Source organism: Onychostoma macrolepis, chromosome 04, assembly GCF_012432095.1.
Source record: "Onychostoma macrolepis isolate SWU-2019 chromosome 04, ASM1243209v1, whole genome shotgun sequence".
NCBI lineage: Eukaryota > Metazoa > Chordata > Actinopteri > Cypriniformes > Cyprinidae > Onychostoma > Onychostoma macrolepis.
This window is the reverse complement of record NC_081158.1, coordinates 21,700,796-21,716,913: the sequence shown is the minus strand read 5'-3', so window position 1 is coordinate 21,716,913 and position 16,118 is coordinate 21,700,796. Positions and strand designations below refer to the sequence as shown.

Genomic DNA, 16,118 nt, shown 5'->3' with positions numbered 1-16,118 from the left:
AATGTTCATCTTTATTCAATTTAAGGCCAAATAATAATTAAAAAGCCAAGTTTTGTTCAGTTAACCACACTGTAAACCCAAACAGTATAACTAACTTATAATGGAAAGTACCTGGTACTCAAAATGTGCCAAAAAGTTTAGCTAACTATTATTTTTGAGTTCATTCAACATCTATCAGAGATTTAAGTTAACAGTAAATATTGTTTTGAGTTTTTACAACTACACTAAAGTTAAGAGTTTATGGAACTTGAAAAATAGATTCAACCATAATCAAATATTTTAATGTCAAACATACGCCCTCTAGTGGCGGTTTTTACCCAAAAGTGACGTCATCGCTGAACTTGCACGCGCGTGTTTCCACAGATACCCAGATGTCCGCACATGCAGGGCAGTTGGATTCGAGAGCTGTCCAAATACATGTATTTTTATTTCGATGGCTACAAAAATATGCAAGTATTCAGCTGTTTCAAATAATGTTGCAGTCTAATTATAGTCGATATCGGCTACACTCACACCATCCACACACGTTAGGTTTTCCAGTTAATACAATGTGTACAGTTTTTCAGAATATTTAGAATTAGCTACCAGTTAAAGTGTACAAACATATCTAAATGTCTCTAACGTTAGGATATTAAATGATGCAGCGCACATGCATTCTTTATGTTAACGTTAGGTCTTTCTGAACATTTTAAGTCGTGTATTTTTTCTATACGTGAAGTCAGCTGCAGGTTATCTGATGAAAGTACCTGTTCAATCTGTTTAAAAGTCATATAAAAGTCATCTGAACCTAACAGGCCTGTCGAGTCCACATTGTTCCCGTTAGGCCTTTCTGTTTTTTGTTTTTTTTTGGTTAAGTGGTGTTTACGTAAAGTAAGCTGCAGGTTATTTGATTAAAATACGTGTTCAATCGGTTTTCTTTGTGTTATGGGTAGTTTTCTTCAACGAATCGGTGCATAAAAGTCATCTGAACCTAACCTGTCGAGTCCACGTTGTTCCCGCAATTCCAGTTCCTAAGGTGAGCCAAGAACGTTATTGTAAATATAATCTTATTAGACTAACATTAAAAAACTGTTATTAAAAATTGCCTCACTGATGTAATTTTTGTAAATTTGAAGTTAAATGTTATTTCATTTTAATAAGGCCTATATGTTTTTAGGATTGTCACTGCCTGTTAAAATTCAAATGTTTTTGAAAAGTGCCATATAAGGTTGTCTTTTGTTTTGAAAGATTGTTGAAAAAGGATATTAAATGATGCAGTGCATATGCAGTCTTACAGTTTGGCCTTTCTGAAAATGTTTGTATTTTTTGTATAGGTGGAGTCAGCTGCAGATCATTTGATGAAAATCCATATTCAATCTGTTTTATTTGTGTTATCATTTCTTCGACCTTTTGCTGCATAAAAGTAACTTACGCAGGAATGAGATCATTACCAGTCCATCACCAGTGAAAGAGATCCTTGGACGCTGGCCATCTCTACGTTTGAAATCACAGGTATAATTAAGTTTAACTGTGTGTTTAAAAAGCGTCTTTAATATTTCAGTCGATTTGTTGACGTGCTTTTCTTGTCTTCTGTTTCAGGTATGTGCTGAATTTCAGCGCATTACCAACCAGAATTTGACAAACACATTTTACGCAGAGCTAGACCGCCACAGTTTTGCCTGATGACTTTATATCGACAGAGAGCAGCGAAGACTGGAAAAACTGCTGATGCACTTGCTGAATTTCTTCGGGTTCATGACTTAAAGGTATCATCGCCAATTGTTGTTTAATGCTTCAACAGACAATGTTTTGACTTTATATATTGAATATTATCACTTGATCTAAATATATAAGTCTAACTATGACTTGGATTTATCATGTACTAAGTGATGAGTAAACATTTTCAGCATTTTTAGTATTTAATTTAGAATACACTTTATTAAGACTTTTTAAAAACTTCACTTAATTAAAAACTTCTGATGTGTCTTTGTGTACTTTTAAAGAGATAGTTCACCAAAAAATGAAAATTCTGTCATGAATTACTCGCTCGTTATGGAAGAATGCTTGTAACCAAACAGTTTTTGGCCCCCCCATTGACTACCATAGAAGGAAAAACTACAATGGTGGTCAAAAGTGCCCCAGAACTATTTGCTGTCCTACATTCTTCCAAATATCTTGTTTTGTGTTCAACAGAACAACAAAATATAAAGCATTTTTCCCTACTATGGTAGTCAAAGGGGTGAGTCAAAGGGGTGAGTAAATGATGACAGAATTTTTATTTTTGGGTGAAGTATCCCTTTAAGAGTCAGGGCTCTTACTGTGATCACTTGTTTTATGTATGCCTTGATCAACTTTTTGGCATTCATTCCGTGTCAAGTTAGCGTTGTTTGGTTTTGTGCTGGCTAAAACGTGTGTTCCACTTTTAACATTGTTTTCAATGAACTGTAAGGATCAACATGATGTACACACAAGCCGAACAACAGTGCTCTGTGTGCTTCCTGTGTATCTGAGAGAAGACGCCTCAAAATTCTTTAAAACATGCACGGTAAATCGCTTATTCTGCATATTTCTTAGGATTATATTTCAGCATTTTTTTCACACCAGTAAGATAGCATTTGGTAATTGTTTCAATACTTTTTGCATCCAGATTGAAGATGAATTAGAAGAGCCAGATGTTGATTCATCAGTTGCCCTTTTGACCTTCGTCCGAGAACTCCCAGACATTGCTCTTCAGCACAATCAAGAGAAGATTTCGATCATCCTTGAGAATGAAGTTGTCATAACAGGCCTGCAGAGACTCTCTGATGCTTTCCTTTTGATGTTTGGCTTAATCTATGCATTGGATCTTTCATATCCAAAAGAGATGGCCAACACATTTGAGTTTATTCAGAAGGTTCTTTTGGGTCTTGATGATGGCAAACTTAAGCCAAGGGTGCTGGCTCTAAAGAATGACTTGCTGATTCATGCACAGTAATTTTATACTGTTTGCCTGTGTTGTGTTGTGTTGTGTTGTGTTGTGTTGTGTTGTGTTGTTTTCTTTGATATCAGGCATATGTGCAAGATTTCAACAAGAGTTCTTATTAAAAGAATGGTGCTTTGCCTAAAATGTAAACAAAAACAAAAATAGCAATTTCTTCTGTCACAAAGTTCAATAAAATTTGTAGACAGCAGATCAAGAAAGCTTATTCCTGTTTTGTATTCATTAAGGTAATATTTTAATTGATTTTCTTTGACCAGGTGTGCCTTTTTTTGTAGCACAGAACTGTTTTCACTGTTTTTGTTGGCATAATGCCTGTTTAGGTAATATTTAAATGTATTTTCTTTGACCTGGTGTGCCTTTTTGTTGCACAGAACTGTTTAATGTCTCATGTTTTATAATACATTTTTGTACTTTGTTTAATGATTTTCAGATTTGTAATTTGTACTAAGTTGTAAAATTTAGATATTTGAGTACAGGGAACTTAGAAAAAACAAGGCAATCAGTTGCCACAAAATATTTAAGTAACATTACTACTACAATTTAAGTAACATAAATTATATAATTTAATTTAATAACATTTAAAGTTCCTTAAACTAAGTTTAGATAAATAAAAAATGTTGATATATATGTGAGGGATATTTTAATTAAGTGAAGTAATTAAAGTTGTCAGTACTCAAAACTTTGAGTTGAACTAAAATAAAAATGAACAAAACCCTAAATATATATTTTGATTTAAATAAATGTTTATTTATAATTAACATTTACTCAAAATAACTAGCTATATGCTTACTAATGATATTTAAGTTTGCAAACTTAAAAAAAAAGCGGCAATCAGTTGCCTTAATTTTTTTGAGTTAGCAGAACTTATCCGGGTTTACAGTGCAGTTAACCTTACCACATTGCTGCTTATTTCAGTTCATTTAAATGTTGGGACACATTTAAATTGTATAGTTTTTTTTGCAGCAAAAGACTTTACAGAAATGAAATGTAAGGATCTGTGTGTAGGCATGTTCATGCTGACACAGGAAGTACTGGTGTGATCTGATGAAAAAGGGAAGTTATAACAGATCTGATGGCAGTCAGTAGATTCTGCTTCAGATTCTGTTCCTGCAGCACAGCTTCAGTCCGTCTCTAATCAGCAGCAGGTGTTACAGCTGGAAACCTGGGATCTAAACAGGAGAGTCCCACACTTTCTGCCCTCAGGAAGGTCAGATTCATTTTCTTTTACAAATTCCTCAAATATAGTCTTTATATTTATAGTCTTTTTGCTGTTTTACTCCCATTACATTAAAGCTACACTCATAGAAATAAAGGTGCTGAAAAGGTTCTTCACAGCGATGCCATAGAATAACCATTCTTTAAAGAACAGCTCTTTCTTACCTTTTTTACAAAGAACCACAAAGAACCGTTTGTGAAACAGAAAGGTTCTTCAGATGTTAAAGGTTCTTTATGGAACCATTTAGACAAAAAAGGTTCTTCTATGGCATCGTGAAGCACCTTTATTTTTAAAAGTGTAAAATTAATAGACTCATTCAAAGTTTACAGATACTGTCATATTTATATCTCATTATTGTTATGAAGGATATAATATGGACAATTTCATGAAACATCTAATAAAAATGTCATGCATATAATATTTTGATGTTTTAAGTGGTTAAACATCTCAATTAATATACTGAAATAATAAATAATGTATACTGAAATATTAAAGTAATGGGCCAAGTTTCAAGGGTCTTACACAAGAATTCACAGAGAAAAAAAAGTAATGTTTGCACAATATTATTTTCATAAAATTTTAATTCATGGGAGGAAAATAAACAATTAAAAAGTAAGGGGATGTTTTCGATAAACCATTAATATTGATGTAAAGTATGAAAAGTTATTTCCTCCTTGAGGCACTATATTTGTCAAAGATCATAGATTTGTGCAAAAACTCTGCGTCCTTTTACTTGAAAGCAAAGGTGAGTTTCATGTTGCCAGTGCTCTCGCAATCTTAAAGAAATGTCTCTTAATCACGGAAGGAGAGAAATGAGCCATTCCTAAATATATGACGTACAGAATTTGTCCATAAATTATGTGTGTGTGTGTGTGTGTGTTTCTTTCTTATTTGCTTTTTACCTTTAGGTTGCTGTTCCTCACTGAATGAAAGGATGGACATCTGGACAGCAGAGAAACTAATTCTACTCTGTTTTCTGTTGAAAGGTTTAAAGTATATTTTAATTTATAGACTATTTAAAAAAAATAAAAATTCCATACCTATTTTCTTGGTATTTATAGTAATTTTTGAATTATTTCTTACATGTTTGTATTATGTGTCTTGTAGGTGTTTTCTGCAGATATTTTAGTGTCAGTCTGCCAGAGAAGATTGAAGCTCTCCGTGGATCCTGTGTGATCATAAAGTGCACTTTTGAGATTGATAAACAATATGACCGAGACCTCACTGAGAGAGCTACAGGACTGTGGCTCAAAGATGGAACTGAAGAGGATCCACATCAAGTGTTTAACTCCAGAGATCACAAACCTGATTACTTTAATGGGAAAATAACTGGAAAACTACATGAGAAGAACTGCACCACTGTCTTTTATAATGTTAGCTCAAATCACAATGGTAAATATTACTTCAGGATTAAGAGTGAAGATCTGAAATACACCTACAAACAATCCTTCTCCACTATAGATGTTATCGGTGAGTGATTGGAGCCTTTTATTTATAAACAGATGTGTTAAATGAGGGTTTTAAAAGTTGCCATCATTGTCATTTACTTTCTCTGTTTCAGAGTCTCCTCCCAAACCCAGAGTGCAGCTGTATGTGGCGCAGGATCAGGAGGAGGTGTTGGAGGGGAGCTCTGTGAGTCTGCGCTGCTCTGCTGAGACTCTCTGCTCCTCTCCTCCAGCAACTCTCACATGGAGCTCCACTCCCAGAATCCCCCTCAGTGAGAGCAGCAGACTACAGGAGCTCATCTCTGATCTGAACTTCACTGCTACTCACCGTGAGCATGGAGTCACTTTCACCTGCACTATAACCTACCAGCTACAGGACAAGAACAAAACAGCACAGGACAGCATCACAGTACATGTTCAGTGTAAGTGAAGCTTTTTACTTTTGACTTGTGAATCATATTATTTAGATTTTTATTGTGAGGCCCTGATTTTGTTTTCCCTTCAGATTCCCCTAAAAACACAGCAGTGTCTGTGGTTCCTCCAGCTCTGTGTTGGAGGGCAGTTCGTGACTCTGATCTGCAGCAGTGATGCAAATCCAGCTGTGAACTACACCTGGTCCAGAGAGAGTGAAGGACAGCTGGAGCAGCTGCAGACTGGAGACACTCTCACCTTCAACAGGACCGACCCGACACACAGAGGCTGGTACCACTGTACAGCTCAGAACCAACATGGTGCCCAAAACTCATCAGTGAAGCTGGACATTCAGTGTGAGTATTACATAACAGCCAGTTTTACCTCGTCACATTCATTAGCACCTTAAAGTCAATCATAAAATGAAAGGTTTTTACACTGTTATTGTGTAATAGCACAAGAATAGCTACTATAAAAATGTTTATGTTGATTAAATTTAAGCCTAAATAATAATTAAAAAGCCTCTAAATTGTTAACCAGTTAACCTTACCTTTTATTACAGTGTCATTTAACCCTTATTTACTGTTTTGATTTTTGAGTTATCGGAAATATCAGTTAACCTTTTTTTTTTATCTTGAACTTTTGTGACTTTTTCCTCATTTAGGGTCATGAACATGCAAAGTTTCAACACGCTGTGTTTTGACGCACAATTTCTGTTACATTCGTGATATTTGTAGGTCAATTTGACCCCATATTTTAATGTTTTAAAGGCAACTCTACAGACCCGAAATAATAACATTTCTTGGTAATATGTTGTTATTTTAGTTTTTTACTACCCTATGAAGGCAAAAATAATCTTTCCCCCAATTTTTCAATAGGAAATAATATTTTGTCAGCCAAAGATGGTAAAAATGAGCTATTATTTCCTTTTCTAGGCTATCTGAAATACTATTTAACCGATGTTGTTTTTCTTGAAATTTTGTGACTTTTTCTCATTTAGCGTCATGAACATGCATACAGAGTACGTTTGTAATGTTGCCGGGTTAGTTTGAGTTTTTCAACTCTAGTCCTGAAGTACTTTTTATTTTCAAAGTTTGTGAAAACAAAACCTGTTAACTGTAAGTCCCACTTTTTGAGCATAGACATGACAATGACTTGACCAGCTAAAATTGTTAAGTTAAGACTTAGGTTTGGTAGTTTTTTTAAAGGTGGAACATCACAGATTATTGTAGAAGTAAAAAAAAAAAAACAAATGTTATAAAACTTAATTCATAAAAAGTAATAGAAGTTTATGAAAGTATAAAATATATAAATACATATACAGCATATTTTTATATTTTATATAATAAATAAATGTATTCTTTACATAACATGTTTACCTAATATCTCAAAAAATTAACTTTGTGCGAAGTACCAAACTTTTCCACTAGATCACTGATTCTCAAAGTGTGGTACGCAGAGGAATCACTGACTTAAATATAAATTAATGTTAAAACAATGTTTCCCAACCACTGTTGTCGGGTGAGCCGTGGAAAATGATCAAAAACGTCCTGATCTCTATTATATTTCGTTATTACTTTAAATCAGTGCTATTGGTCATTGTTATGTCGGTTTGTGGGTTTTACAAATATTTAACCAATGAAAAGCATTCAAAAAGAGCTTGTGACTAAACCTTGTAAGGCTATTTGATCCTCAAATTGTCAGTCAAATCTCATGACTCCACCAATCAGAATGAAGCGCCGACGCCGCAGCTTGAAGACAGACGTCTACTTCTTCGCAATGCAAGGGTAAAAAAAGAACTGATGTTTGAAAAGACCAATTTCCTGTTAGTAAACATTGTGACGTTTTTCTGTGGGCGGAGCTTCGGTGGTGGCAGAAAGATCCCCCTGACCGCTTCACTAACGCTAGCTATGAAGTCTGTTAGCTTGTTTTTTTAACAATAACTTGAGAAATTCCGATTTTACCTGCATATGTAAGGGCTGCATACTGTCCGGGACTGCGTTATTTGAAAAGGTTAACTTTAACGGACGAAATTGGCCGACCTGTACTCACTGACATGTATAATGCATTATTGTTTCTGTCCAGTCCGCTCTTTATCTCGTTTAACCACAGCTGTCGTTTTTTTTTTTTAAATTTGTATTATTATTATTTATTTATTTATTTTGTCTGGCAGTGGCAGCAGCGTTCAAATTTAAATTTCAATATTTCAAAATTCTGACTTTATTCTCGCAATTCCGAGATTATATCTCACAAGTCTGATAAGAAAAATCAACTGGTCATTCTCTCTTTTGAGTTATATCCCACACATCTGGCTTTTTTCCCCTCAGAATGGACAAACTCGCTATTGTTGAGTTAAATCGAGTTATAAAATACGAAATATAAAGTCTCAAAAAAGAATTGTGGGATAAAATAGGTAACGTGATGTAAATTGGTATAGGTTTAAATACTATTTCATGCTGTAAATGTAGGACAAATATAATATATTCCCTATGATCTGTATATGTGAATATTATGTTGACCAATTGTTTAAATCAAATTTATGCTTTAAAAGTAGAGTAATAATAGCAGGTTTCATTCATTAGTCTGTCCGTTTAAACGTCTGCGTTTCGCTTCAAATGGCGTTTTTGACGACAGTATTCAATAAAAAAATTATTTGCATTCCGATTCTGACATCCAAAAGCACAACAGTAGATTTTATCTCTTATTCTGTGGATTTTCCCCGTTTCACTCCGCTTGTTACCGTGTGTTTCTGCCACCACAATGTGCGCGCGGCTGCAAGTGACATAACTGTGACGTCTACATGAAATTGGTCTATAGGTACACCGTTTTCTTTACTCGAGAAATGATTTTTCTTCAACGCGGAAGTAAGCCTATGGGTGAGACTTCCGGTTCATTAGCCGTTATAGATAAATAACCAGAAGAATAACAACATGCAGTAAACGGTAAAAGTGTTTGCACTACAAACCAGTGTGTTTATAATTAAGATAACAGATTAAAATATCCGGATGAGACCGGAAGCTAGACCCATAGAATTTACAAATGGCCACGCCCATATTTACGGCAAGAAAAAGATGGATAAAGGCTAATGTTTTGTGTGTATAAAGAGCATAGAAGAGTCTTAGCATTTGTTGTCTAGTTGTAGCCAATACACTTTTGTACGTTTTAAATGGCATCGCTGTTCGTCTTTTATATCGTGATATTTTGGTCAAATGTATTAACAACAAGAGAAACTGAGCGCCCATATAGCTACAATAAACTTTATAACCTGTAAATTGGTGAAAACATGATGCGATTAATTAACTGCCTCATATGCAGCCTTTCTAATGATGGAACACAGATCTGTCATTCGGTCATCAAAAACCTCATTAACTCCTTTTGAGTATGATTTTCAGAAAGTAAGTGTAAGTGTCTGATCATATATAAAGCCAAAATACCAGCTCTGATGACGCAATGTTTAATTATTGGGAAAAAAAAAAAAAAAGTTTCCCCTTTCTATCTTTTTTTTGTTTTTGTTTTGTTTTTTGTAATGCTTGTGTGCCGTGGGATTTTTTTACATACCACAACTGCGCCGTGGCAGAAAAAAAGGTTGGGAAGCAGTGTGTTAAAACACTTTTAAAAAGTTTGCAAGGTGGCTAAATGATGCCTGTGTTCATTTTTTGATCAAGTACTGTACATTCTTTACTTTACATTTAAGTACAGTACAGTGTTTTTTTGTTTTTTTATACTTTTTAAGTACAGTACAGTTTTTATTTAACTTTTAGGTACAGCAGTGTTTCCCTACCATTATTTTAGGGGGGTGCCCCACCCCCCCAACGGCACCCCCCTTGAAGGTCAAGTTAATTTTATTTTCTCTGTAGCGCCAGACCACAAAAGAAGTCATTGCTCCACAGCCTTATGTTATTTATCTTATTTACACGACGGCGTGTCATTTCTGTCTCTACGTTACATGGTCGCGCTCTCTGTATCGCCCCGGTTCTCTCTCTCACACACACACACACACACACACACACACACACACACACACACACACAAACGTAACCGCACACACACAAGTGAGCACACTCCCACTCCTATTTGTAAATATTAAGCCGCGAAACGTCTATTTAAATATGACTTCTGTGTCTCTGTGTTAATGTATGGCGCAGACGCGCGGGTTTGTTTACTCGTACAGAAGCGCGCGACGCTTGCGGTGATATTAAGGTCTGCCGCCTCACTAAATGAGGACATAAATACATGAACAACATCTCCAGAACTGCTCTGAGAGTCACTTCATGAGCACTCGAGCGTTTCATTTGAGAAAAACTATCCTCACATCATATACACAGAAATGTAAAGGTATTCACGGCAACCCGTCAAAATAAAAGTTCGGTTTCACTTGAAGACATTGGGCAGAACGTAATAGTACTACTACTAAAACTATTAAAACAGTATCTTTAAGGAATAATCATACAATGTCTTCAATGTTATTATCAATATTAAATCCCCTTTATTTTTATGTCGAGAAAAAAACGGAACCCCCAAAAGGCATAAACCTAGGGGAAACACTGTACAGTACATTTTAATTTAATCATTTAAGTTTTTATTTACCTGTATGTAAGCACAGTGCAGTGTTAATGTTCAAACTGTATTTACAATGTTTAAAGTGGCCGAAAATAATAAATATTCTTATTAGGAATAAAACTGCCTCATTTTTGAACTGTTCAGAGCTGTAGCTGAATAATTAGGCCTACTACGCTCTTGTATTTTAATGTTGGTCATTATGGTGGTACTTGGAGAGCCAGATATTTTCTGAGGTGGTACTTGGTGTAAAAAGTTTGAGAACCACGGCACTAGATGAAATCCAGGGACTCTTCGGTTTCCATATATGGTTTGAGTGATCTGATTCTGAACCATACATTTCAAAATATTTATGAAGTACACATCCTATTAAGGATCTATCCATCCTATTACTATCTCTTTAGGACTAAACATATATTATACACAGTGGCCCCAAAACATATTTGAACACTTCTGGACACTTCAGCTACACAACATGTCTGAGTATTATCACAGTAAATAACAAAATATCAAACCAAATAGCATCTACTTTAAAATAAATGCTACTTATTTTGATATTTTGCTACCTAATGCAAATGCATTCATACATTTTTATGAAATAATTGGGCCACTGTATATGTACCTGACAGAAATATTAGCTACTCTACATTTCCCAGTAAGCCAGTTAGTTTTCCTTCATCAATCTAGCAGCAGTGATGCAAATCCAGTAGTACTGAACTGTATCATTTATCACTGACAGAAGCAGAATCATTACAGTTATTCTGTTTTTCTCATTTTAATACTTTCAGATGCCCCTAAAATCACTCCATCCTCCAGCTGTAACAGAACTAATGTAACTGTGTGTTTCTGTGAGGCTGATGGGAATCCCTCTCCTGAACTGGAGTGGCATCTGTCTGGACGTCCTGTCACTAACTCTTCAAACACGTTCATCAGTGAAGAGCGATTGAGCAGCACAGGCTTGAGGAGCTCCATCACTCTACATCAGTCTCTCACACACACATCCACTCTGCAGTGTGTCAGTAACAACATTCGAGGCACTGATGAACAACAGTTTTATCTGGTTCTCACTCCTCTGCAGTTTACAGGTAAAACTAATATTTCAATCAGTCGTTACTGTGGTAATTGTTCAAGTACAACACAGATGCATCAGTAACTTTATGGATTTGCAGAATTTTAATTTTGGGGTGAACTAATTCATTAACTATTTTGGAAGCGTATGCTGCTATTTTGACTTTCTCTTTTCTCTCCTTCTGCAGTGAATTATGTTTGGTAACACTTTACAATAAGGGTACATGAATAATCATGTACTAATGCCTAAATTAATACTTAATTCATCAAGTTCACTAATTATGAACTAACGAAGAAGAATGATCTTTCATTCAAAAAATTCACAAAATTCCAACCTATCATTGAAGTAAAACAACTGAAAGTGGGGGGGAATCTCATTGTGAAATATGTATAAGTCACAATAGGGTGAGTTTAAAGGGAAAGAAACAGAAGAACATAAAACAGACAAGATCAGTCATTAGTGTATTTAGTATTTTCTGCACTTGATGAGGAGGATCAACTAATCCTTTGCCGCCCGATAATGTTTATGATAAAGCTGAAGATGTCAAATGCTCATAAATGTTAATTAATGCATTAACTATCAAACATGTATTAACATGTAGTAAAGGCTGCCGTTATTCATGCATGAACCCGTATGACTCCAGTCGTAGTTAAGGATAGCTCTTCGTTAGTTCATAATTACTTAACTTGATGAATTAAGTATTAATTTAGGCATTAGTACATGATTATTCATGTACCCTTATTGTAAAGTGTTACCTTATGTTTATATTTTCTTTCTGTGTGCATATTGTCTTTTTTAGGATGTCAACAAGTTACAATTCCCCTCCTGATCATTCTGGTTCTGTACGCTCTGACTGTTGGACTTGGACTCTACAAAATGAGACAGTAAGTCATTTACAGCTAACAGTCAATTTCTATATAGACAGATATTATAAAGGAATACACGTTGGTAACCTAATATCTTTTTTTCTAGATTGTCTGCAAAGCTGAAGGTAAATCTATTATATTATATAGTAAGGCAGCATGTTGATGATGATGGTGTTGAAGAGTGTGTTGTTTTCAGGCTCAGAATGAGGCAGTCGACACATATGCTTCTCTTCAGCTCTCTGCTCCAGCCTCTGAATATGAGACTTTGAACATTAAGAGAGGTGACACACAATAAACAACAAATACCCACTTTAGAGGACTAGTATCCATAACAATAAGCTCTACTCTTCTGCACGATGGAAACTTCAGTGTAACAGAAACTCTTTCAAATGTCAAAAATAACTGAACATTAAACATTAGTAGATGTTCCCCTTCACTCAAAAACACATAAAATAGCATTTAATTTCAAATTTTACTCTCCATATCCAGCCATATACAAAGCATGATGGGAACTAACAATCACCTCTAAAATCAAACTGCAAAATTGAGCTAATTCTCTTAAATTAAATTTGTAGCCTTCTTTCCTTTTTTTTTTTTTGTTTAATCAGTTCCTCAATTCAAGCCTCAAAACTGCTTAAGTTTCCTTTAAAACAAAATGAGGAAAACACATCTCTTGGTTTTATTAGTAAAAAGTCCTCAATATTTTCTATACAACACTGAATCACAATTTCTTTAATGAAATATACTCACTATTTTTAATTATCACCTTAATTTTTTTAATGAAAATTACAAGACCCATGTTTCACTTTTTACAGTGCAGTGTTGCCACATTTATTTTTAATACTGAAGATAATATTGACTGACTTCTTAAAGTTCAGAAGCTGGAATCATAGTTTACATTAGTTTGATTTTGCAATGATTTTTCATTGTGTCAATAAAATCAGTTGTCAAATTTTTATGTTATCTAATTATTATGTTGTGGGCATTTCGATTTTTGAGAACAGAATATATGAACTAAATATATATATTTTCACAAAAATATGTTTGAAAGAAACATGCAAAGCTACTGTTTTAGGAAGCATTTGTTTGTGTAATTGTACATAAATGAATGTGCCATAGTCTCACAGATTTTGTTTGCTTGAGAAAACATAACATGAAACTGTTTTGATTTCTTACGGAGTATATGTAATCAATTATTCCATATAGTCATCATCGTCATCATCCAATAAAGTTGAAATGTTTTTACTTCTGTAAAGTTATAATTCAGATTTTCAGAATTGTGATTATAAGAATATTTGTTTCCCTAAAATCATACCAACAATTTTAAATATATGTTGAGTACGTTTGTATCATTTTGGTGATGTGACTGTATATATGATCTGTACTTTGGTCCGACCTTCTTTTAAAGGCAAGATGAGTGTAACTGAGAAAATGTTTTTATTTTTGTTCTTCTTTAATGGTGTGTGTATCTTCTTTACCTTCACCAATGTAGAACTTTAGTAAGATTTGAAAGATAAAGTAAATAACTAAAACATTTAGCATATATGTGTGTGTTTTATTGCATTGGTGTGATTTGTGGCCAGGTGCTTTTAATTGAGTAAAACATATTATCTGTACTTTAAGTACAGTTTCTCAGAGGTGTGTTAACAGTTTTACATGCAAATCTGTTTACTGTCAGTAGACATTACTTAAGAAATATTTTCTTACGAGTCATATACATTTGTTTATTGATTACTCTTTTTACTTTTAATGCTTTGTTATAACATTTTTGTTTTAAATGAAATGTAAATTAGGTCAGTTGAAATTCTAGTCAGTAAAGAATGTGTTTATGGCTAGAAATGTGCTTGTGCATTACTTTGTATGCTTTACGTGTGTGTGTGTGTGCGTGCGTGTGTGTGTGCTTGTGTGTGTGTGCGTGCGTGCGTGTGTGTGTGTGTGCGTCCGTGCGTGTGTGTGTGTGTGCGCGCGTGTGTGTGTGTGTTGTAGGTGTTTGTAGTACAGATCTCAGCATCACTCTGCCACAGAAGATTGAAGCTCTCAGTGGATCCTGTGTGATCATAAAGTGCAGATTTGAGATTAAGAAACAATATGACACAGACCTCACTGAGAAAACTGCTACAGGATTGTAGTTCAGAGATGGAGCTAATGTGTTTAACTCCAGAGATTTTAAACTTATAAACAATAATAACGATTATAAAAATGTTCATCTTTATTCAATTTAAGGCCAAATAATAATTAAAAAGCCAAGTTTTGTTCAGTTAACCAGTTAACCTTACCACATTGCTGCTTATTTCAGTTCATTTAAATGTTGGGACACATTTAAATTGTATAGTTTTTTTTGCAGCAAAAGACTTTACAGAAATGAAATGTAAGGATCTGTGTGTAGGCATGTTCATGCTGACACAGGAAGTACTGGTGTGATCTGATGAAAAAGGGAAGTTATAACAGATCTGATGGCAGTCAGTAGATTCTGCTTCAGATTCTGTTCCTGCAGCACAGCTTCAGTCCGTCTCTAATCAGCAGCAGGTGTTACAGCTGGAAACCTGGGATCTAAACAGGAGATTCCCACACTTTCTGCCCTCAGGAAGGTCAGATTCATTTTCTTTTACAAATTCCCTCAAATATAGTCTTTATATTTATAGTCTTTTTGCTGTTTTACTCCCATTACATTAAAGCTACACTCATAGAAATAAAGGTGCTGAAAAGGTTCTTCACAGCGATGCCATAGAATAACCATTCTTTAAAGAACAGCTCTTTCTTACCTTTTTTACAAAGAACCACAAAGAACCGTTTGTGAAACAGAAAGGTTCTTCAGATGTTAAAGGTTCTTTATGGAACCATTTAGACAAAAAAGGTTCTTCTATGGCATCGTGAAGCACCTTTATTTTTAAAAGTGTAAAATTAATAGACTCATTCAAAGTTTACAGATACTGTCATATTTATATCTCATTATTGTTATGAAGGATATAATATGGACAATTTCATGAAACATCTAATAAAAATGTCATGCATATAATATTTTGATGTTTTAAGTGGTTAAACATCTCAGTTAATATATTGAAATAATAAATAATGTATACTGAAATATTAAAGTAATGGGCCAGGTCTCAAGGGTCTTACACAAGAATTCACAGAGAAAAAAAAGTAATGTTTGCACAATATTATTTTCAGAAAATATTTTAATTTATGGGAGGAAAATAAACAATTAAAAAGTAAGGGGATGTTTTCGACAAACCATTAATATTGATGTAAAGTATGAAAAGTTATTTCCTCCTTGAGGCACTATATTTGTCAAAGATCATAGATTTGTGCAAAAACTCTGCGTCCTTTTACTTGAAAGCAAAGGTGAGTTTCATGTTGCCAGTGCTCTCGCAATCTTAAAGAAATGTCTCTTAATCACGGAAGGAGAGAAATGAGCCATTCCTAAATATATGACGTACAGAATTTGTCCATAAATTATGTGTGTGTGTGTGTGTGTGTTTCTTTCTTATTTGCTTTTTACCTTTAGGTTGCTGTTCCTCACTGAATGAAAGGATGGACATCTGGACAGCAGAGAAACTAATTCTACTCTGTTTTCTGTTGAAAGGTTTAAAGT

At 34.4% G+C, this 16,118-nt stretch overlaps 1 pseudogene; it reads left to right on the top strand.

The window, feature by feature from the left end:
* Window positions 1-4,003: 4,003 nt before the first annotated feature.
* On the top strand, window positions 4,004-14,541 carry LOC131538357 (myelin-associated glycoprotein-like; annotated as a pseudogene).
* The last annotated feature ends 1,577 nt before the right edge of the window (window positions 14,542-16,118 follow it).